Source organism: Fundulus heteroclitus, chromosome 14, assembly GCF_011125445.2.
Source record: "Fundulus heteroclitus isolate FHET01 chromosome 14, MU-UCD_Fhet_4.1, whole genome shotgun sequence".
In the NCBI taxonomy this organism is placed as follows: Eukaryota; Metazoa; Chordata; class Actinopteri; order Cyprinodontiformes; family Fundulidae; genus Fundulus; species Fundulus heteroclitus.
In genome coordinates this window covers 26,524,618-26,550,288 of record NC_046374.1, presented here as the reverse complement: position 1 = coordinate 26,550,288, position 25,671 = coordinate 26,524,618, and positions in this window count along the sequence as shown.

Genomic DNA, 25,671 nt, shown 5'->3' with positions numbered 1-25,671 from the left:
TTTTTACGCTTAAAATAGGAACAACTCATCTCCATTATCTTATTTCCAGTGCAGTTTATCTAATTATCTTATTTTAGGTGTAAAAATACTCGTTCCATTGGCATATCTTCTTATTTACCTGCTCAAATTAAGAACAAGTACACTCATTTCAAGAACATTTTACTTATTTTTAATTGAGTTTTTGCAGTGAAGTTACATAACTGTGCAGTTTGCCTGCTTCCTGAGAAGCTAAAAGGGTGCAAATAGACTTCAGCATGCAAGAGACTGTTTGAATAATTCTCAATCGGATCAGGAACATATGGAAGCAGACCTGGCTTCTGGAAAAATCTAGTTGTTGGTGACAGTACCAAAAAAAAATAAATCCTAATATTGAAATCTGGGGCTCCGCTGCTTCTTTCAACCTTCATATCTGGCTGCTCTTCCAAAGCAGTTTTTTCCATCTTGCTCTGTCCTCTGTTTTTTTTTTCTTCTCTCTTTGGTCATTCTGGGTTCTCTCTGCTTCCTCTGTGGTTCTTTTGTCTTCTCCTTGTGTCTGTTTCGCCTCCTTTTCGTTTCAGGACTCTATTCTCTCTAACTTTGCTCTCAACTCTGTCCGGTAACTTGGTAAAAACCTATGTGCACGTGTTGTGGAGCGCAGGACCTTTTCCACCTGAGCTGTTGATCAATGCAGCTCCTCCAGAATCATTTTGGGCATCTTGGCTGCTACTCTAAGGGGCATTGTGGTCTTCCCAACGCTGAATGTTCACCAATGTTCCCTTACAAACCTCTTTTCTTTCCTTTCTTTTTCTTACATGTCCTGTCTGGCTGTGTAGCACTAAGAAGAGAGCCCAACAGATTTATTTTCACAAGTGGAGCAGTGCTGCTTTCGCCATAGCGCTCTGCTTGATACATATGCCAAAACAAACTTAGTTGGATATTATTGTGAGATTAATTCGAGTTCAGTGGACACATAAATGTACAGAAGAGGATTAGGGCCACTCAAAAAAAAAAAAAAAGTCTACTCAATTCTGACTTTTTTCTCAGAATCTAACTTTTTTCTCAAAAATCTGAGAAAAATGTCAGAATTCTGACATTAATCTCAGAATTTTGAGAAAAAAGTCAGAATTTTGGGGAAAAAGTCAGAATTCTGGGAAAAAAGTCAGAATTCTGAGAAAAAAGTCGGAATTCTGACTTTAATCTCAGAATTTTGAGGAAAAAAGTCAGAATTCTGGGAAAAAAGTCAGAATTCTGACTTTAATCTCAGAATTCTGGGGAAAAAGTCAGAATTCTGAGAAAAAAAATCAGAATTATGACTTTAATCTCAGAATTCTGAGAAAAAAGTCAGAATTGAGTGGCCCTAATCCTCTTCCGTATAAACGCAAAAGGTTAAAGAGGGAGAAAGGAAGAGCAAAAGATGAGGCAAAACTTTAAAAGGGTGAAGAGGCGACAAAATCTGATCAGAAGAAAAAGAGAGTGCAAGAAAACATCCTCGGAGTCTGCTTCTACACCTGCAGAGAGAGATATAAAACGAATTCAGCAAAACCAACCATAAACATATTATATGTAAAAAGAACCAATCACTGAAAAATATGGAATATTGTTTAATACAAGATGATGATTATAGGGTTTGTATGGAAGTGAAGCTGTAGGCCCCTGTGATGCCTTCGAAGAACAGCTGGATTTATTCCCAGGTTACATGAGCTCTGCTTAGTAGTTCAGTGAATGCTGAAGGCTACTGGTGCTTGATTTTGATCAACAGTGTTAGAATAAAGGGGGCGAATGCAAATGGATGCCATGGCACACTCTTCTTCTTTTGTGCTAGAAATTCAGAAAATAATTCATCATTTTCCTTCCACTTCACAATTGGGCACCAATGAAACACGTGGAAGCGTGTCGATTTAGGCGAAACGTGTCGCAGAAACTTTTCTGGACGGCGGAAATTCCGACGGTCATCTCGATTTTTTTTTGCAAACGAATCCGGGCGGGTGGGGGGGACGGGGGTGGATGCTGGAGATCCGAGTTTGAAATGATTTGTTTTGCGTCTGGCTCTGAGCCTTCATTATTCCATTGTGCTTCACATCTCCGCATAGTTCTCCTCCCCTCTCTCAGCTCTTTAGCAACAAGACGTCTTAGCAACAATCTTTCTTAACAGCAGCACTTTTAATCAGTTTCACCAAAAGCTGCCTGGAAATTACCCTGTCATTTGTGCAAAGCGTTTCCTCTTGAAGAGGAAAAGTGCCTCACAATAAAGGTTACGGCGCTTCGCTCGCACACAGAATATCGTTTTGACAGCCAACTGCTGATCTTCCTCGAGTGGAACAACAAACACATCCAGGATTTGGACTTGTGCTTTTAATGTCGCAGCCAAAGAGATGTTTAGTGTTGTCGGAGAAAGCCGGGAGACGCCGGCGGATTGGCTGAATCGAGCGGGCAACCGGGGGGGGGGGGCAATCAAACGGCGTGCTGGTGCGCTGTGATGGTTCAATTCTCATGCTAATTGTTTCAGTCAGTGTGCAAAACGTGGCTGCTTTTTAAAAGGGGGGGGGGGGGGGCGTGCACTCTCTCTCTCTCTCTCTCTCTTTCTGAGCCGGGAGTAAACAGACTCGCATACCTCCCTCTACCTGACAGGGCCTCGTGTTTCCTGGCTAATCAGACAAAGATTGGATAATCCTGACAGAAATCCTTTTCATTCCTACAACCTCCCTTGCAAATTGTCATTTTGCAATATCGCTTTCAGTCGATGCTCCAGCAATCAAACGCGTTTCAGGGATGTGAAATTACTGAACTTTTAAAATCAGGCCAACAGAGTAAACACGTTTTTTTTTTCTCTTTAAACACCTTCCAGATCCCCTCACAATGATCTCAGACCTGCGAACGCTGCACACAGAGGGCCGCAGCAGGAAATGTGAACGGAGAGCACAAGTCACCTTATAGCTCCTGGGTAAACAGATCTCTCTCTCTCTTTTTCTCTGGCGTCAGGTTGAGTGGTCGCAATCATGCAAAACATTTATTTAGCTTGGAGCGGTGCTGTTTCTCAATCGCCCCCCGTCTTCATCCGTTCACTTCAAGAACCCGCAGGTCAACACCGACCGCCACGTTCGCGCGTGTAAAGCACAAGCAGGTGTGAGAGGAAACTGCGTCCAGCTGGATGCAGTAACAACACACATCTGCCGCAGAGGTTTCCACCTCAGTTGTTCACCTTTTTTTTTATGGCTCCCTTTAGCTCGTCTTCATTTCTAGTGCTGACCTAGCCGGATCTTTTTTTTATCGTCGTCCAGCTGAGAGCGCCGATGATGATTCGTTTTTAGTGTCTGGCAAGGGGGTCGTCTGATTGGTGTTTAACATGTTCTGGTGTTTCACACGAGTTAATTTTGTACAACAGGGGTTCCCAATGTGGGGGTTGGGGGTGCTAAACACCTTTTCGGGGGTCACGAGATGATTTGATGCTGATTCAGTTCAATTCAATTCCATTTTATTTATATAGCGCTAATTCATGAAACATGTCATCTCAAGGCACTTTCCAAAGTCAAATTCAATCAGATTATACAGATTGCTAAAAAAATGTCCCATATAAGGAAACCCAGTTGATTGCATCAAGTCTTGACATGACAAGCAGCATTCTCTCCTGAAGAAGCGTAGAGCTACAGGGAGAGTCGTCTGCATTGTCCATGGCTTTGCAGCAATCCCTCATACTGAGCAAGCATGAAGCGACAGTGGAAAGAAAAACTCCCCTTTAACAGGGAGGAAAACCTCCAGCAGAACCAGAACCAGGCTCAGTATGAACGGTCATCTGCCTCGACCCACTGGGGCTTAGAGAAGACAGAACAGAGACACAACGAGAGAAACAAAAAGCACAGAAGCACACATTAACCCAGTAATCTGTTCTACATTAGATGGTAATAGCGGGTGAGCCGTCTTCTCTGGATGATGTCACAGTTAACAGAACATCAGACCAGGTGTACCTACTATGAAGTAAAAAAGAGAAAGAGAACAAAAAGTTAAAAGCTGAAATGACAACAAACAATGCAAACTGGAGAACAGTAGGAGAACTCAGCAGAGTGAGAGATATAGACCCTGATGTCCTCCAGCAGCCTAAGCCTTTAGCAGCATAACTATAGAGGTAGCTCAGGGTAACATGAGTCACTCTAACTATAAGCTTTGTCAAAAAGGAAAGTTTTAAGATTAGTCTTAAGATCCTTACGGATCTGATGAAAGATTGAGCATTTCCTTAACAATGAAACCGATATCAGTGTATCACTTTACAAAATGCTCCACATTCCTCATTTTAATGGTGGATGGCTTCACCTTTTGGTCAGAGTTCTTAAAAAACTTCATTCATTCTCGTTATTTTACAACTTTATTTTCACAATTTACCAAAAACAAAGCAAAGAAAAAACAATCCCCGCTCCACAAAACGAGGTTGCCAGTCTCCGGCACTGTTATTGTTTGGGTTGCAGGTTGAACGGTTTGGTTCTTAAAGCCATTGGAAGCGAAACAGGGCCCGTATCATCACAGATCCTCCGTCTTACACAACCACATGAAGTACTTCAGCGTATTCGTCCGTTGTTTCATCCCAGAACTACCTTGATGACAGCGGAGAGGAATAAGTAGGGCTGGACGATGTAGAAAAAAGAAAAAAAAAAGCATATCGATAAAATAGAAATCATATTGATCGATGTCGATAATTATCAACAAATTCAAAACATATATTTTAGGTGCAGCCCTGGACATTTTATGCTGTTGGTTAATGACCTGCTTTTAGATACAGAACACACAAACACTGAATTCAAACTCAACCCTTTATTCAACCAACTTTTTACTAAAACTGGAAGTATTTAAAAAAACATTAAAAAGAAGCTTGCTATCTGAACTCTTTGAAGGGGGCGGAGCGTTCCTGGGTCTGCGTTTGTGATTGGTTGGGAGGATGTAACGACTGTAATGTTAATTTACATGGCTAGAATGCACAAGGAAGGAAAATTGTTATTCTATAGAAGTTTTTATTGACCCTTTTTTTTCTATAATCAACATAGTCTATCGATCGATATATATATATTGTTATTGAATTATCGTCCAGCCCTAGAAAGAAGCTTCCACTAAACAAAATGGAAATAAAAACGAATTAAAATGCAGTCATGGTCTAAAGAAAACATCTGAGAGACTTAACGTAAAAACGTTAAATTCAGATCAGACCTGAAACGGAAAAAAAAAGGAATAAGGGGCATGGCTGAAGACTTGTGCACCATATTGCACACTCACTTTCAAACTTTCAAAGGTACGTTTCTCCTGATATAAAATGTCTAGAAGGTTTAAAAATTGCAACCGCTCCAGATGTCTCGTGTTAAGGTTTGCAGAATTAAACTCCAGTGCTAGTGAACGGGTACTTTTTCTTTTAATGTTGCAAAGTAAAGGTCTAAATCAGAAGTCTAAACCAGTGTTTGTCCATTGGTAACCGCCACCTTTTAATGGGGGCTCCGTTATTTATAAGGTATAGATCCCTCAAAGCTGATCAAGCCTATCATCAACCTGCGTGTCTGTATGCTACCCAGAGGAACACATCTTTTTCTTATTTTCCAGGGCGCCATGTTTAAGAAGGTAGGCCACGTTGTGCCGTTTCTCCCATCTGAGGGTCAACAGCACAGCCCCGAGGAGGCCAGGGAGGATGAGACGGCCGTTTAGAGTATCTGTTATGTCGGTGCCTTTGTCTCTCCATTCATCTCTCTGGGGATGCTGCTGAAAAGGTCACACAGACTTTATCGTTTGATGAGCGATTCTCTGCTCAAAAACACCACTGAAGCCCCGGCATCTGCTTCCTGACTCCGACTCCTAAGTGTTTTTATTTAATGAGGCACCAAAACCCCCGCCACCTCTCACCTTCACATTTTCCACTGTTTTCAACATTTTTTTTTTTTTTTTTTTTTTTGGTCCCTGTACCTTTGCACTTCCACCATCTCTCCTCCTCTTTCAACCTGTATTTTTTTTAACCTTTCCCTGTGTCCTGTTTCTCACATCATTTCCGGGCTTTTTCTTGCCCGCCTCGTACCGGTCCTGATTCTTTTATTCACCACCCTTCCTTACCTTCTCTCATCTCCCTTTGCTGACAAAGAGCTGCTGATTGCTTGGAAAATGATTAGGATAAGGGGTACACCTGCTTCCCTGAAATTGGAAGCATTTTGGAGAGGCTGCTGAGTTGGTCTGTGCCGAGTGTAGTCGGCTTATTCTACTTGCTTTTTAAAAAAAAAGTAGGAAAAAAGCAGCCCAAAGTCTAGCACAATCAGAAAATAATGGGTGTTTTTTTTTTTTTTCAAAGGGAAAGGGTGCATGAAGTCTGCATATCATCTGCAGAGCATACACTCTGTACACAGTTAGGATTGTGGGTAAAACTAAAAGTACAAACTGAAAGCACATAAAATCCTATTTCTGTGTTAATAACTAAACTCTAAATGTTCTAAAAAAAACAAAAACAACTAAAAGCCACTTTCATAAATCAGTATGGACTCATGGAACAAAAATATTCACACCTCTTAAGTGTGTTCATGTTTTTATTTTTACTTTACAACCACAAACCTTAATGCATTTATTAGAAGTTAAGGTGATAGACCGAAATTAGTCACTAAATGGGAAGTGGAAGAAATTAGCCCCAAACTATTCCAACCTGTGGAAGATTCAGATCTTTAAATTAAATTTAATTTAATTTCCATTGAACTCGGAAGCATGTTTCTACTTGTTTGATTAAGTTTTTTTTTTTTTTTCCCGGACAGCTCAGGTGGACCCCCACCTGTTTTTGCAGCTGTGATTTCTCAAGGCAATCGGTTGCTCCACGTTTTTATTTAGGCGTATCAGACTAAAATTGGGGCAGTAAGCAAATGCATGCCACACTTTTTAAGTTTCTATTTCTGAAAGAAACTGTGTATCATTTTACTTCCACCTGACAATTTTGCAGTACTCTTTGTTGAGCCACCACAAACAATTTGGATGAAACGTTTTTTTTTTTTTTTAAAGTCTGCGGTTTTAACGGAACAAAATGTGGAGGGAAAAAAAAGGTGAGCGCTATTATGTGCACAGAAATGCCTCCGCCATTATCTTGCACACATACCAAAAAACCATCTGCGCGCTGACGGTTTCACAAACGGCGTGCGGGATTTGCCTTCCAGCATTTGTCCACGCTGCATATTGGCTGCTTCAAACTCATTACAGGAGCAATCTATGATGGATCGTGGGCAAGCTGAGAGCGCCGGAGCCTTACCCACTGTGCCTCTACAACTCGGAGTTGGCTTACCCGGCTAAACAATCCATAAAGCACCGCGGGGCCGGTCCTGCCAAACGGCACCTGCTTGGATGAGGAATTTACACTCCCGCTATGACTGATGACACTGGCTAATGCTCAAATCACGCGCCATTACCTTTGTTTAAACAGGAGGGGGAAGCCGGCATTTTTGAAGTATGTGGAAGTATTTAGACGGGTATCAAAGTGAGGAACGCTGGGTAACATTGCGGCATGTGGACAAACTGGAGCCGGCGGCGGCGGCCGGGGGGGGCCAGGAGCTCAGAGCGCCGTATCAATGTCATTCTTCTGTGAGGCGTTTAGAGAGGTAGTTGATGTTCATCATCAATCACTGAAGGTGGAACAACTGTAGATTACTGTGCACCTTCTATGTCTATAGGAATAAACATGAACTGCATTAAATCATTTGGTGTTACTCTTACCTTTTACGTGCTAGAAAGCAGGCAAAGCATACAGCCAGCAGGATTTTATATTTCCTTTGATTGAGCCTGACTGCGTCTTGTTTGTCCCACATGTTTAGAATTTTGGGTGCATACTGAAAGCCAGAGCAGTCTTGAGGAATAGGGCAAGAAGTTCAGTCTACTGGGTCAAAGTGTTGCTTGAAAGCTTCCAGAAGACGATTTGGCAGGAGGTTAAAATTTCATCTTCCATTTTCTGTACATTCCTCGCCAAGTTCATGGTCGGCCGGAGTTGGAGTTTATCCCGACGCAGAAAGTGCATCAGTCTCAGGAAATCTCCTCTGTTGCTTTAAGTAACTTGTAATTTGTAAATTCTTTGCAAATATAGGAAATAGTTTGGAAAACGCCAAGGATTGATTTATGGACAATCACTTTTTTATTTGACCTGTGGTACTATTGGTTAATTCCATTATGAGACTTTGCATTCATTTTTTTCACGCTCACAGCTCTACACTATGTTGCCAAAATTGTTTGCTCGTCTGTCTTTACGCGCATATAATTGTGTAAACAGAAGGCAAGGCAAGGCAAGTTTATGTGTGTAAGACATTTCAGTACAACAACAACGCAAAGTGCTTTACATGGTTAAAACACAGGAAAATAAAAACAGAATAAAAGCAAGTTGGAATAAAATGTAGAAAAATGTAAACAAAACAAAACATGGGTAAATGGAAACTAAGAGCAAATATTAATGATTTTAAGAACATTTGGACTGCAAACTTCCAATCCTAAACTAATGTGTTTTTAATCTTGATTTAAAAGAACTCGTGCCATTTCGCCTTTTCTAACCATTTTCATCCAAATTTTGGGCAAATTTGGATGGAGTTGGATCATGAGTTCTGTAAGTGTCACAGAATTGGAAGGAAAACAGGACCTTGATGAACAACTCCCCAAAATGTTATTTAGAGACAATAAATAGCACTTAATGTATGATAAATGAAAGCAAAGACCTTCAGCATCTCTAACTGCCAGTTTAGAAAGAGAAAGCGTTACCGTTTGTCGCCTCCTTCCAAAAGGACAAGGTTGAAGCTAAATTTACTCATCTATCTTGAATCCATCTATTCCAAGCTTCCCCCAAGGAAATGATTTACCATTAGGCATGTGTATTCAAGTGTGTTACAGAGTCATTTGATTTTTTTTCTTTTAGTTATTTTGATGTAATAGAAATGTTGTTGGTTGTATTTTCCAGCGTTCTAGAAATAAAGCAGAGACTTCCTGTTTTATTTTTATTTTTTTTGGAACCAGTGTTTTCTTACATTGCAGATGGCGTTTCTTTCCTACCACACCTACCAGAGTTTAGTTCTTCTGATTACTTGTGCCTCTTAAAAGGACCTTTGTTGTTTCCCCTCTCGTACGCTGCATCGTCAGGTTTACACACAGGCTTCCTTTCTGGATCTACTTCTGTAATTTGGATCTCACGCCACAGAACATGAAGCTCATTTTGATTGTATCCATTAGTGGGATTTTGATTGTAGGGTTAAAATAAAAGTGAGAACTTGGCCTTTTTTTTTTTTAATCGGCTCCTTCGTCAGCATCACAGGCTGAAGCGCCAAATGCCCATCATGCTTGATAAAATCCAAGATTAAACATCTCTACCGTAACAGAATAGGAGGTTTATATTTCAGTTTTAATTGCGTAAATCATGAGTGCGGCTTCTGCTAAGGTGATAGAAGATCAAGGAATCCCAACCAATGTTTCCCCTTAATTTTCTCTGTGAGCAACATCACACGAGCTCACTGAGGCTACACCAGTATTACGCCTGTCCAAAACCTGAGATTATAACAAGTAACATGGTTTACTAAAATAATCAAATTACAGCAATCATTTCTTTTAGATTACTGAGTTTAGACACAACTGATTTAACCCGATTAGATGAAAAAGACAAAAATCTTGGATTTTATTTTATGTTTTGTGTCAGAGTTGGGGTCCTGCTAAGGAAGAACTGAGATAAACGTACATCTTTCATACTTCAAATTGTATTGCACTTGGATTATTTAAATTTTGTGCAATGAGATTTACAAGCGTGTGGTTTTGTGTAGCCTCTCCTCCGTCAGTCTGCCAGAGGGCAGCTGTGGCTACAAAGTAGCTCCCCACCGTCAGGCTGTGAATGGTTGTTGGACTTGATAAAGCACTGTACAAGTACAAGACATATATATATATATATATATATATATATATATATATATATATATATATATATATATATATATATATATATTTCTATAGTCTTCAGGCATGTGCTGCTCATAAAATAAGATTAGTATAAACAGGTTTGCTTTTTTTAAAAGGGAGGTAGAAGACGGCTGGTCAGAAACCAACAGAAGGACTCAAACTGCAGCTGATAACAGCAGCGGAGCAAAAACACTCCAGAAACAAACAGCAGGTGTAGCACTAAAAAACAAACAAACAACCAAATTGGTTGAAAAACGGCACTTATGTTCTCAGACGAGCAGTTCCCAAAAACACAGCCACACAAAGAGCTGACATGCAGCAGGAGTAACAAAAACACACACCTGCCCAACTGTAAAGATGTCTGCCCCGCCCATCAATCAGTGGCGCTCCAATCAGAGAGAGGGACCATGGAACACCGTCTCCGTAGTTTTGCGTTCTATTGTCAGTCGAAACTCAGAAATCCCGTCTTCCAACTGGAAAAATCAACTGTAACAGCTGCCATAGTCGGACCTTCCCCTGGGAAAGTCGGAGAAACATTTTCAGGCCGATTGTCGGATCCAATATGGCAGCTCCTCGCATCAACAGTGAGCTGTGATAAAAACCTGTTTATTTTTACTAGACCCGTTTGTAAAAGTGTGTCTAAAATCAATACTACATGTAGCGGCTGCAGCTCTGAACCGAGCAAATTAAAGGTGGTGTTTGCATGTGGAAAGTTCAGCTTTTCACAATGCTCATAAGAGCTTTTTCCTGCCATATTGGAATCCTAACCTTTTGTTTCTTTGTTTTTATTTTTGGGAAGCCGACTTTTCCGACTGTATTAACCGGAACACTTTGTACTCGGGTTTACCACATTCCCAGCTCTTATTTTCGATTTCCGAGGCAACTGAAATGAAATATAAGTTAAGGTATTGCTCCATTAAAAAAATGGAGTAACTAATTCAAAACACAACAGCAAAACTGATAGGATGACTCGTTTTTGAAAGGTACATATATCTTTTGTTATCTCTTTTTGCTTTTTATTATTTTATTATTTTTGTCTCTATACTACATAGACAATACATACACATCTGTTCTACACTACTACAGCACTCTTAGGGCTATTTCTTTTTTTAGAAAGGCCATCCTATGCTCCATGTATTGTGAAAGCAACTGCTCCCCTTAGAGAATTTCTTTTTATATATATACATCATTAATATTTCCGGGGTAGATACAACATTTTAGATTTCACACAACATTTCTTTAGGGGAAACAACAAACCAACCTGGCCCTATGTGGAAAAGCAATTCTCCCCCACACAAAATTACTGTTTATGTCACCTGTGACAGTAGCATCTAAAATCAATCTTTTTTTTTTTCCTTAAGGTAAAAACAGACGAAACCTTTAAGAAATTTGCCACCGTGCTTCATTGTTACCATTTAACTTTCTTACCCGACGCAAACTGTAATCCAAACGTAACTAGCTGATCACGTCTGCTTTTTTTTTTGTCTCGTCTCAGCGCTGCTTCGTGCTCATCTCGGGTGTTTGACAGAGTGACAATACTCCGAGATGGAGACGGCAGAACAAAGGGCCCCATCACAGTTTTCATTACCTCGACTCCATTCATTTCAACAACCGAGAGCTCCGCGCACCGAGGTAAAAATGTTTAACCTCAAATAATTATGTTCTGAACCCTCACCGTTACGATCATTTGCTGCCCTGGTGCATGACTCTTTTAAGTGTGCCTTCATTGCAGCTTATTGCTCGTCATCTTCTTCTCGATGCTGCCTTTATTTTTCCCCACTTTCTCCCTCTGAAGACATATCAGAGGAGCGGAGGGCTCAAAACGAGACACTCTGTGTAATTGTGTCCTGAGTCTGGATGCGGTTGCAGTGATCTGACAGTATAGGAATTGTTTGAAAGCGTACTTTTAGCAGAATCAATCTTGTGCCCTGAATGGAGAAAGTTTTCAAGACAATTCAAATGATTCTTGAGATGCTGTACAAAAGCGTACAGAGCCAGCGCGGCATCACAGACCGTCACCAAACCAACAATTAATTGTAAGAGTTCTAATGTAAGAGTTTTGTTTTTTTTAATCCAATGTCCTGTCTGGCAATGTGGCAATAAGAATTGTTGTCTTAATGCCAAAAACAGCTCATCAGATTTGACTTTCACACGTGGAGCAGTACTGCTTTTGCCATAGTGCTCCGCTTGATTTATGAATGTGAATAGTTTTATTATGATTCATGTGGGGAACATCTCAAATGATATGGACACTACAATGGGAAAGTAGGAGAGGAAAGGAAGAACAAGAAGAAAAGAAAGAGGAGATAAAAGGAAGAGAATGATAAAACAATTATTGAAAAAAAAACATGTACTTTGTTTCTGCAGTTCCTGTATTGTCCACGAGGGGCGCTGTGTTTTAATCAGCAGATGGTAGGACTGAGCTTCAGATGTGGAAAATTGATTTAAAATAATTTCTTAATTTTTACCTGTTTGATGTATTTTGTCATGTAGGACAGTGTTTTTAAGTTCCAAAAAATGTGAATAAATGTTTTTCAACATTGTACAATCACTGTGATCAGTTCTTATGCATAATGAACAAGTAAGTGTTTAACTGAGTAAAAGTATTGTTGAAATTACATATACTTTTCTTAAAAACGCTGAGGTTATTCATAATGTGTAAAATTAAATTAATTTAATATAAAAATCAACAACAAGTCCACTTTTATTAGTTGTATTTAATCTTGCAATGAGTTTACTCTTGTTGCCCTCTTGAGATCAGATTAAGCTGAATGCGGCCCCTCAACCAAAATGAGTTTGACACCCCTGCTTTAAACTTAACCATCATAATTGAGTGCATATCAAGACATTATTTATAGATTCCTAACAGATTTGTGATAAAGCTTGCTAATCGACAAGCCTAGGAGAAAATGGTGAGCCAACGAGAATGTCTTACTGTACTATTACGCAAACCTAGAACATGGACAATTGAGCATTTAATACGTAAAAACCCAAACTGTAAGAATATCAGGATCCGAAAGGTTTTGCTGTTGTCTACAGTTCTGTTTCATCTGCATAGAGACGTGATGAATACAGTAGCTCTCAATCACTTGACCAAAACAACATGAATAGAAAGAGAGTAACAGAAGAAGGCCAAGGACTGATCCCTGCGGTGCATTTAACTTCAACTGAGCCATAGGTAATTCTTCAAAAATGGCTTGAAATAAAGATGCTGCATTATGACATGCACTAAAAACAAACCGGAAGCTGTAAAAACGTAATTTTTAAATAACCAATAATTACAATAATATAATTCATAAATGATGGTGACTGTGTGGTGACATGGGGCGTTTTTAAAACAAATAAAATAGCATCTTGATTCTGATAATTAACAACAGCTATCAACGAGGGACACTTATTTTCTTTTTTTTTCCCTGTACACTTGAATATCCAGGAAAATATCTATAAGCACTGTTTAATACATTTTTTTTAATGATGGGCATTTCTATCTGACGCTTCAGTAAGAATTGGCACAAAGTTACTGCTTTCTCATCAGCTACCGCATCATGGATGACACCGATGTATTGTTAAACTCTGACAAAACAAACTAGTACTTTAAAAAAAATGCAGTAAACAGACTAATTAGAAGAGCTAATGGGTAATAAATCAAGTTAACAGGGGAATTCATCTTCTTGCTCCACAACTTTTCTTCTCACAGTTTTGCTTCTTTTTTGAAGAACTGTAATAAAAAGTGAAACGTTGTGTTTGGATTGATTACACGGTGGATAGATTCATTGTGCAGAAGCACCTTTCCAGGTTTGTACCTGTGTTTTCTGTCCCTATAAGACAGACACAGAACACTGACCGTTTTTTCAAAAAGTGCCGCAGATTGAAATTGTTATGTTTCGTTGCACACCTGTCATTTTCGTCGGCTAACCGTAGGAGATGGTTGCATTTAAATGATGGTTTTAAAATGGATGGTTGAGGTTTTTGCAGCATTTATCGAGGCCTTGCCTTGGAGAGTCACGTCAGGTTACACATCTTCATCATCTGTACTGATGTGATGACATTTTCCAAAACTCTTTAAAGATGCAACAGAAGGCTTTTCGGTGTCCTCCGAGTCCTGTTACACCCTTATTTATTATTTCTGACACACGACAGGAAGGAAGCTATTTTTACTGCGGTTTGTGACCCTGGTAAAAAAGAATAATAACAAAAAAATTATATGCACAAAACGATACATACATGTTAGCTCACCGCAACATGCATGTTTAAAGATCTTAGAGACGAGTTAGTAGACAGGTCTCGTATGTCTGCTCCCTTTGAAAAGATCCGTGTTGTGGAGGCTGTGAAGAAAACTGGTTTAAATTAAAATTTGGAGGGCGTGCTCCAATGGCGCAGGGGTAGTGAGCACGACCCATATAGAGAGTACCTATGTTCTCGACACACAGGACGCAACAAACTACAGCGACTAGTGGCTTTCGCAGTCGGATCGCTTGTTTCGCAGAAATTCTATTGGTTACAAAATTGGAAGGCTTTCTGGAATTGACTGAAATTGTTCTTTTATGTCTATAAAAGAAAAATACAACCAGGTTGTAGAGGGACATTGTTCAACTTCTTTGCGTCTGGTCGCAAGCGCCGGTGTACGAGCTCCGAACTTCACACGCACGAATTTCGCCCGTTGCTTGGCTGGAGGAGGCAAGCAATTGTCGCCTCATTGCACAAGTTCCTTAGGAAATAGAATTAAATCCTAATGCGGGTTTGACTCCGACCTGAGGTCCTTTACCGAATGCCCCCCCCAACACCACCACCACCAAAATCCCTTTTCCTGTCAGCCTACTGTGTGAAAAAAATGAGCCACTAACCCAGAAAAAGAGCGAAAAAGAAATTTCAAATCTGATACTTTTCAGTACTTTTTTTATATATATATTTTTTTTTTACACTGTTCATTATTATGACACATTCTTGGCTGCCTTGTGATAGGGGAACGGGCTTCTCACAGGCTGTGTTTAAACTTGACACTTGGTGAGTCAGCGGTGAGTCAGCGAGTTTGTAGAGTGGCTGAAAAGTACAGACTACAGTCATGTGGTAAAAGAGAGAGAATTTCACCCATAAAATCTACATGTCTAGTAGCTGTTCTTCAAAGACTTGTCAGATACTACGCAGTCCAGCTTTACATGGAGTGACGCAGTCCTGCACGGCAACGGAGATGTTTTCTAAACCTTTGCATAGTAGCCAATCAGTGCTTAGCCTCAGGTTGGGGGGTCATTTTAGCTGCTGTTGTGACATTACGGGACGCTTGCTGGTTCAATCCCCTGCTCTGACCGCCTTCACCTGCATTGTCTGCTGGCGGTGGTCAGAGGACCCAGTGGTGCCGATGTATGGCCGCCTCGCTTCTGTCCGTCCGCCCCAGGGCAGCTGTGGCTGCTAACATAGCTCACCACCGTCAGGGTGTGAATGTATTAATGACTGACTGCAGTGTAAAGCGCTTTGGAGTCGTGGGACTTGATAAAGCGCTGTACAAGTACAAGCCCTTTACCATTTCAATCTTTCAAACCACGGGGCTAAAGTGTCCCTCTAAAAATCAAAATGTCAACGCTCATAGAGCCGCCAGATCCTGAGCCAATCAACCGTTTACACCATCATGAATCTCAAGCCTCCAGCATGCTGAGGTGTGTGTGCTACGGTGTTAAACGTTTGGTTAGGTGTAGTCTGCTGAGTGTGGCATCATGCTTTCCTCCTACTCCACTGAAATCAAAGACAGACATGGGGGCATTAGGACCATCAAGACATTTGGCGCTAAAGATGACGATAGTTGGAGTTCAACTGTATTGTGTGTTTCTTTTGTTATTGTTTTTTTGTTTTCATGCCAAAAAAACAGGAAAATCATGTCCGAGCTCATTGTCCTGCAAAGCAAGGCCTTGAGCGTGACAATTTTATATTTTGCTGCTTTGTATTGCTGTCTTTTCCTCCCCTCTCTCTCCCTCCCTCTCGTTTTGCATCGGGGGAGCGCAGTGTCTGACTTAATATCGTTTTGCAATCACTGAAAGGCTGCGGGGCAAGGACTCCTGACTGCTCTGTTTTGTTCCAGCTAATACCAAAGAGAGAGGAGAGAGGAAATAATAACCCCGGTGGTTCATAACAGCGGCGGTGATCATTCGGCAGTCATTTGCCTCCGGTGTACTGTAACCGCAAGCCGATGTTGTGTCTGTTTTTCCTGCTCTGCACTACACAGAGCTGCGCCATCGTTACAAGCTGTACAACACCGTCCGCGTGCTCCTCGTCCATTTGAAATATATTCAGTGCCATCTGGTTGTTATCACAGTGGGCTAAAACCAAAAAAAAAAAAAAAAAAAGGGAAAGCTGCATAGGGTACGATGAGTGGAAACTTACCTCTGAAAACACACTTGTCTGCTGTAATTAAAATCCCGTTTGAAGAGCTCCGCATTCGGAGAAAACCGATTATTCACCAGCTTAGCAGAAAACCTCCAGAGCGTAAAGATTCAGGGACATATGTTGTCTGCCCCATCGTTCTTTTACTTTCATTTTTTTATTTTTTATTTTTCTCCACGAACGAGAGGTAGAGGACCGATCGGAGGGAGGAAATCATTATTAACTCATAAGCTGGTTAATGCTGTAGCACTCTCAACCCTCAACTCAGATGAGCATTTCCATCATTTACATATCAATTTAATTTCCTGTGTTTTCCTCTCTTCTTTCTGCCCGCTCCTTCATTAAGAGCGGCGGCGGCTTGCTGGTGGGAACATGTTCTCCCAGCCGGGGAGCACATTACGGCGCGACTCGCAAACGGAGGAGGGGGGGGGGGGGGTTGAAAACAGGTAAACACTGGATGTCTACGCCTACATAATGTGACACCGGGAAGTATTCACCGCCCGTAACTTATGCCACGTTTTGTTGCATAACAGACTTGTTCTACAAGGATGAGCTTGCAGGGATCCACAATGAGAAGGCAGAAATAGCTTTTTAGACAGAAGTGCAATTTTATTTACTACCTATAGCCCCGATGTTTCAAAGTTGATCACATGCTTCCCACAACAATGAGGTGAAGCGTCTTTGGCAGCAATCACAACCACAAAACTTATTGGGGAAGTCTATAGAGGCTCGGCACACAGAGCTTTAGATACTTACTACCATTTATTCTCAACAGATCCTCTCAAGTACAGTCATACTAGATGAGTTTTGAGTCTATGCCCTGGATGGCTCTCTAAAGCAAACGGTAAATGGTTTGTACTTGTACACCACAGTCATTCCCACATTCACACCCTGACGGTGGTGAGCTACGTCGGTAGCCACAGCAGCCCTGCGGCAGACTGACTGAATGGTAAATGGCTTGTACTTGTATAGCGCTTTTAACTGGTCTTGACAACCTCCAAAGCGCTTTACACTACAGTCTTAGTCATTCATTCACACATTCACACCCTGACGGTGGTGAGCTATGTAAGTAGCGACAGCTGCCCTGGGGCAGGCTGACAGTGACGAGGCTGCCATACAACGGCGCCACCAGACCCTCTGACCACCGCCAGCAGGCAATGCGGGTGAAGTGTCTTGCCCAAGGACACAACGACTGAGACGGTCGGAGCAGGGCATCGAACCGACAACCCGCCAGTTACAGGACAGTACGTTCACAGACAACTCCCCAAGTCACGTCTGTAATGCCGTCTTATGTAAAGATGTAATACAGTTGGGCTTCAAAATGTACTAAAAAGTAATTGAAACCATATTATGTAACGATCAATGCAAAATGTGATAAAATACTTGCCATATGTTCTGCCATATTATCTAAAAACAATATTACATTTTGCGCAGATTATTAGAAAATGCTTAAGTCGCTCTTTATTCTGGAAAAATTATATTTCTAACAGTATCCTTTGATCTAAGAGTGTTTTCAGCTTCATATTAAATTCCTGAAGTCCAACTCTTGATAACTGATAAACAGGCTAGCGTTTTTTCCACGCTAAACGTCACATATTTTCACCTGTTGCTCTTTCACCAGTGGCTACTGATAGACAGGGCGTTTGCTTCAGCTTCAGTATTCCTGTCAATAACAAAATAATACAGGGGAAGGAAAAACTAATGTGGTATGATAGGTGAAAAACGTCTTACAGTTCAGTTCAGCTACAGTCGTTTGCTAATCGTAACTTCAGCTAAAGTGTTTCATGGCTTTCAAGTTAGTATTTGTCAACAATTCATCTATGATCTTCAACTGTAGCCTACTGTATTAAAAACAAGATCTGCGGAAAATGTTATAAAGTTGTTACGTAATGCGGCAGAATGCATTACACAATGAGTTCAAGGATTTTATTACATTTTGCGTCGATTATTACATAACGGGGTTTCAATTGTGCTTTATTACATTTTGAAGCCTGATTTTATAACATTATTATATATTGAGGCATTATTACATAATGAAGTGTTACACATGTCTTTGTTGTATGGTGTTCAGCTCATTGTCACCTTTGAAATATAATTGCTGCCCTTGTCAGAGGTTCAGAACTCTGGGTCTGGTTTTCTTGAAAGATCTCTACGTTGTTCACGCTCTATGCAGATTAATAGCCCAAATCCAGCCACAGAAAAGCATCTCCACTGCATGGTGCAGAGCCTTTTTTTCCTTTTCTTCCTTTTCCTCCGGTCACGACACCTGAAGATCAGGCCAAAAATAGCTTTTCTGGTATCATCAGACCAACGCTTTATTTTTTTTTTTTTTGCTCTCTCCAGGTCTTATAATCTTTAAGGTAGGTTTCAGCTAAATTAAAAGGGAGCCATGGAAAATGTGAAATAGCACACGTGCATACAAAGGGTAAAAGATTAGGACACAGATGACAAATAACAGTGGGTATTAAAGGAGAAAAGGCTTGTCTTTAAAACTCATTTTTAAAAACAGCAAGGGATGTACCCTGAAGTGGAAGCTCATTTCCCCTGTTTTAGGAGCCAAAACATGCAAAGGCTCTGTGTCTGAAATGTCTACAGCACAATGACGGTCCGCATGCGTAATGGCGAAGCAGCTCAGACAAACGAGAAGAGGCTGGATTATTAGGATACCTAAAAACTTAATGTGAAGCCGGTGAGGGGACGGTAACACTAGAGTTAGTCTAGAGTTGTGGCTTTTTTCTACAAGCTGTAGCCATGAGAGTGAAGAGAGTAGAAATGATGTAGGCAGGAGGGGATGGAGGCATGTTTCTAGATGGTGTTTTGACAGGAAGGGCTTGATTTTTGACAGCTGTCTCAGTGTTACACGGCCTTTAGTAGGAAGTCGTTTCCATGCAGCAGCTCTACCGTAAATGCCTGATTGGTGCTGAGTCCGACCTTGTAGATGCTTCCTTCACCAGGAAACACTGACGTTGTGCTCCAGGGACCTTTGTGTATTTGCTCACCTACCTTCTTACCTCGTTTCTCACTGTTGGGTCGGTCAGACTGACCTTGGTGGGGTTCCTTGTTGTCCCAAACATGTACAACTCCCAAAGAACGGAGTCCAAACGGCATTTCAGGACTTTAAACGCCGCCAAACGTCTTCTGTGTCCCTTCCCCACATTTAAACTCTTGGAAGTCCGGTCTTGGAGGTCTTTGGACAATGCCTTCAACCGCATGGCTTGGTTTGTCTTCAGTGAGTCCAACTGTGAGACCTTTCTAAGCTGTGATCAATCAATTCAATCATCTGTCATCAATTCAACACCAGGACGGTCTCCAATAAGCTTAAAGAAGCGTCTAAAGGATGAGAAAATTAGATGTACTGAGCCCGGTTCTGCCGGGGGTTTTCCTTCCCGTTAATGGGGAGTTTTTCTTCCCACTGTCGCTTCATGCTTGCTCAGTATGAGGGATTGCTGCAAAGCCATGTACAATGCAGACGACTCTCCCTGTAGCTCTACGCTTTTCCAGGAGTGAATGCTGCTTGTCGGGACTTTGACGCAATCAACTGGTTTCCTTATATAGGACATTTTTTTATGACCAATCTGTATAATGTGATTGAACTTGACTTTGTAGAGTGCCTTGAGATGACATGTTTCATGAGTTGGCGCTATATAAATAAAATTGAATTGAATGTAGGTGACCTAAACTTCCTGCTTACGTAACACGTTCTCAGACATAATGGGTCGGGTTTGTGGAGATTGTTCTCAATTTCTCAAGGTTGTAACCTTGAGGGGAAAAAAAGAAAAGGTGGGTGAAGGGTTTGAATATTTTTGTTAGGAGCTGAGTACCTGGCGCCACGTGCACACTGCGGTTGCAAAGCCAGGCAAGAAGGCGCGCAGGCGAAGCTGCTCCGTGGGCCGCTGTAGCTCTGTCAGGATTAAACCAGTGATCAGAGAAATGAAAGGGATGCTGTCAAAGCGTAAAGGCTCCTTTACACATCATCCTCAATAATTACACCCTCTCCTTCCTTTGCCTTGCTTCTCTCCCACTTTCATAACCCGTTACCTGGGCGTAAAATGCTTGACTGACACCCAGCACATAAAATAGGGGTTGTTTTTTTTTGTGTGTGTGTGTGTCACGAAACGCCAGCGTGCTTGAATTAAACCCTCTTCATGTTTTTTTTCCCCACCTTTATTCTTCTGCGGCAGAAAGAAGCACCTGCATGTACGTGTGTCTAGGATTTGAGCGCGTGTTTGAGTCACCAACATTAGGATGCACCCGTGCGCCTCCCCGTCTTCCCGCGACGCAGATGTGCCCACATGTGGCTGCTCGACTCGACCTGCGGGGGGGGGGGGATCCTTGCAGCTAACGACTCCAGTCTGCGGCCCGCGGGTTCATGAATGCCATCAAATATTCAGCTGGAGCAAAGTGTTGCCTGGCAGGGCCTGAAGTGTAAAGTGAGTTCAGGGTCCGTCGCTTTCAGTGAGTGCCATGTGTGACCTCCGGTGCGAAAAGTCAAGAACTACCAGGTTCGAGCTGCCAGAGCTCGACCGCTTTCATTTTTCATGACTTTTAGTTTAGTTCTGCCTTCGCTGGAGCAACACAGAGCTCTGATGTGTACATATGCAGACACGCACATGAACTATAGATGCCCGTGTTGGGATGGGCACAAACTATTGTGATTGTTTTCATCTTACTTGCACTGCACTTTATTTTTAATCATTTAGTTAATGTTGCATGAGGCATTAACCCAGGAACTAAATTCACAAAACACCCAGATGTCTTGTAATATTTTGACGACTGCACAAATAATTGTATAAAGGTTTCTCTCTGAACTGGGTGCTTATTCACAGATTTATTGTCCAGTACCTATGTTCAAAGTGATGTGTTATTTTTTCTTTATTTATTATTTTGCTGGTTAAGCCATGTAACACTGACCTATGAGACAGATCCTTAATTATTAGGGATGACCCAGTGGTGTGACTACACAAAACAGACAACAAAACATTGCAAATTGGAGATCTTTAGAATGGAATAGAATTGAATGGAATAGAAATACTGTTATTGTACCAAAATGGGGAAGTTTGGGTGCGATAGTAGCAAAAACAAGTAGATCACAGCAACCAGAGTAGTAAGGAAAATTAACTAATGTGAAAATAGCTCAATTTAAAGTTGAGCTGTACAACAGAAGAGGAAGACTTATCAGAAGGGGAAACATACAGTGCATTTATTAATAGATAATAATATTAATAGATATCCAAAACAAAAGAAAACCTCACCATCCTCAGAAAATTAACATAGAGTGCATCAACAAACCACTATGATTGTATTTAGCATGAGCAGAAACTCTTTAAGTTTATTAAAGAATATTGCAATTGTTGCAGTATGACTCTTAAAAATAAATCTTCAGAGTTCAAAGAACTATCGTTATTACGTCATAGTGATCAGTGAACAGATTTTGCATTTATTTGCATGATTTGTTCTACATTTCCTGGGGGACCACTTTACGTGCATTCCACCACGCTGCTAAAATTGTTTCAGTGAGTTCAAATTTAAGACTTTTAAAGCCAGATTTCAATTATAACCCTCTCCTGAAGAGGCAGCAAAGTGTATTTAGGTACCCTGAATAATAATAAGATTATTTGTTTTGGGGCTTTTCAAGAAAAGCTAAATGTTGGACATAAAATTATTCCCAAGAGAGCTGTTTGTTGCCCCAGCACCTGAATACTATACATTCCCTTCAGGAAAACAACCTGGTCCAATTTTAAAGTGGTTTTAGATACATTTTCAACACCAAAAAAAACAACATTTGGAAGTCTTTTGAAATCTTTGAAATTGATTTACCAAAGCAAACATGTTCAAAATTTTCCAAAGTATTTTTTTTCTCTCGATACATTCTTTTGTCGTCTTGCTTTAATCCCCAGCATAGAGTACGGGTAAATACTCGTGCTAATTACTAATTCACAGTGTACTCCGGCAGGAAACAAGCTGCCCCTGTTGTTGCCGGTAAATTACAGGCTCCTGGTTATCAGCGGCTCTGCGTGTTTGCAACTGTACACTAATTTGTGCTGCGCCTGGTAGGCTGCGTTGGTCATTAGCGAAATGAGCTCGCTGCACCTGTGTTTGTGGATCAGCGTTAACTCCCATTATCCATTAGCGCTGTTCACGATTAGTGACCACGTGCTGCTTTTTGTGCCGTTCGCTCACTCTGAACCTCGTACTGCTACCTACAATCTAACAAAGCAGGTCAGACCAGTTCAACACTTGCTACCCACGCCTCTTTAGTTCAACTTCAGATAAACACGAACCTACATAAGATGCCTAAAGGAGCCATTTTTATTTAGTTTTTGCCTCTTTTTTTGTTGCATATGACTTTGTGTTATAATTAATCATGTCCTGTTTTTTTTTTTTTTTTCATAACGGTGTGTATTATACACTTGAGCACTTGAGTGTGAAATAAATGTAAATCTCTTTGTCTGAAACATGCCACCTCAAATCTCATTATTTAGGGTAAGAGCGGGAGAGTGTTTGCTTTCCGCTATGTTGCAGGTGAACCGGGAGATCATTGGCCTGTGCTTCTCAGGCGTCCCTGAAGACCCCATCCTTAGGGCCCCTTGGTTTCCAGCTAGCGTCGTTTCTGGAACTGGAGGAATTTACTTGCAAGACTCAGTGGTTTATTTTAAGAAAGATACAAAAACAACATTGCAAAGAAACAAAAATAACAGTTTTTCGGACCTTCAAATTAAATTAGCGAGTTTAGGCAGATTGAAAATTTCGGCCAATGATCAAACTTACTGAAGTTTTGGTATTTTGTACATTTAATGACTGAGCTTCACAAATTATATTTTTTTTTTACTGTTTTACTATTTTCAGCCATCCTTTAAATTTGACATTTAAACCGTGGCGACGAGGCCTGTTAGAAGCACACTTACCAGCAAAAAAACAAAAAAAAACTAATTATGTCTCTACTGTTAAACTGATGTATTTTTACACATAACTCTTAAATGGAAAGTAATATTTTTTTTCCTAGGTATATTAAAATTGCATGGAGCATTGTCTTCTCAAAATGGCAGAAATACCCACGGAAGTATATTCTGGGTCCACATGTCAACAACTAAGTTTCTTTTAACACTTTTAATGTTCAGATATAAATATATGCTGTAAAATCGTTAAAAACTTGAGCACTCTCTGTAAATCCCCTGCTTAAAATATCAAACATCATACAAACAAAGTTGGTTTAAAAAAACAATACAAATCTGTGATTTCTCTGTAACTCTTACAGATGGTAATGGCTGATAAAACGCTGACTTGAAGCTTGACTTCATAAGACAAGGAAATGTCGTGTTAGCCATCAATCTTTTAAAGTGCCTTCAATTCAATTCAATTTTATTTATATAGCACCAATTGACAACACATGTCTTCTCCAGGCACTTCATGAAGTGAAATTCAATAAAATCATCCAGTTAGATTGACCATAAATTTTCCTATCTATGGAAACCCAGCAGATTGCATCGAGTTTTGACAAGCAGCATTCACTCCTCCTGAAAAAAACGTGGAAGAGCCTCAACACAACACTGTTACAGGTGTACTGTCATCGATATGCACTGTCCTGCTGAATAAATAAATTATTTAGTAAAGATTTTCAAACAGGCTTAAAATAAATGTATCCTTTTATGGCAGTAGAATAATCTCACAATGAATAGTTTGGACTTAAAGGAGTAATAAGTAAAAAAAAAAATTACCATAAAACTAATCTAAATCATTCTCATTTCTCACCCGGGATGGAAGCAACAGTCCACATAAACCATCGGCCTTCTCCATCATCGATGTCTAAAGCAGTTTTTCTACTTTCAAAATTAGAGGTGTGCTGCAGAACTGCTTCGGTGCTGAGTATAGCTCGTGTTGACTTCCTGGTTCCTGAGCCAATCATAGGGGAGTTCCCAGGGTTCCCAACACAGAGCGCAGCATTTGGTATTTTCTGTTGAAATACAACAGAATACAACATCATACATCTATCCTGTGTTAGTAAACAATACTAATATTTCACAGCAGCAATGGACCGTTGAGGAAATGGCTGTTGTCGGTGGCGGACTGTGTGTTATTCCGATTTTACACACTGGGTTACATTATTACTTATCGCTCCTTTAAGAAACCAATACGAAATTCTGCACGATACAATTGGCAGCACTCCTAACAAATTTGATTTAATAAACATGCTAAATACAGAATATGGTGCTCACAGCATTTGCTCATCTGGCTTTTTAACAAGCACATCAACACATTTCCCTCTTCGTCTGATCCAGAAGCGTTCTGCGGGGTGACACGACGGTTCTGCAGGGGCTGGAGGTGGAGGATGGATGGGTTTGAGGAGGTGTCAGGAGTGATGGAGGTCCAAATGTGTCAGAGCAGGCAAACAAGTGGGATCATTTTTTCTGCTGGAGAGGTATCATCGTTACCTACACTCAGAAGGTTGCCTTTGTAGTTCGTCAGGTGCTCAATCCCTTCCCACACATTAGAAAAGCCTTTGAACAAAACCAGGTTAGTGCTCAATCATTTTCATATGTTGAATATGTACGCACAGCTGTACTGACACCGAAATGAGTAGCTGTACCTATATTTAATCGGATTTCTGCTTGCTTTATGCACTTTTCCAGTTTGAAGCTGAGTATATCATTTGCTTGTGATCCGAGCTTATTCTCTTTTACCTCCATTTGCTTCTGGAAAAACAGCCACGCTGTCCTTCTCACTGTTCAAAATGTGTTCCCTGTGTGCGAAAATGAAAGGCTTGCTGTTGAGTGGGAGCGTAGATTAATTTGCACATATAAAAGAGCTCGGAGCAAGAGGTTACTGCTAAAGAGCAAGCTTTCTTATATGTTGCATTTATACAGAAGCCTTTATTGACTAAACCACTCGATCGTTCGCTACTGAAGCTGCTGACAAAAATGATGCAATTTATTTTCTTAATACCTGCCGAAAGGAACATCTGCGAACTGTGATAAAAGATGTGAATCCCTACTTATCTTTCCTCCATTACCAAAAGTCCTCCAAAGCAAGATTACTTTAAAAATGTCAAATATAAATATGCTACACAATCACTGCCAAATAAATTAAGCCAGACGTTCAATTGGGAAAAATAATAATAATAAAAGTGAAATTATATTTAAATTTCTCTCTCTCTAGATATATCTATATAGCTATACATACACACACACACACACACACACACAGACACACACACACACACACACACATATATATATATATATATATATATATATATATATATATATATATAAAAATATAAATACATTAAGCGGTTCAGAAAATGGATGGATGGATATAGATAGAGATATAGATAGATAGATAGATAGATAGATAGATAGATTCTAAATATCTTAACATTTATTTTTTGCCACAATATATACCAATATGGACTAA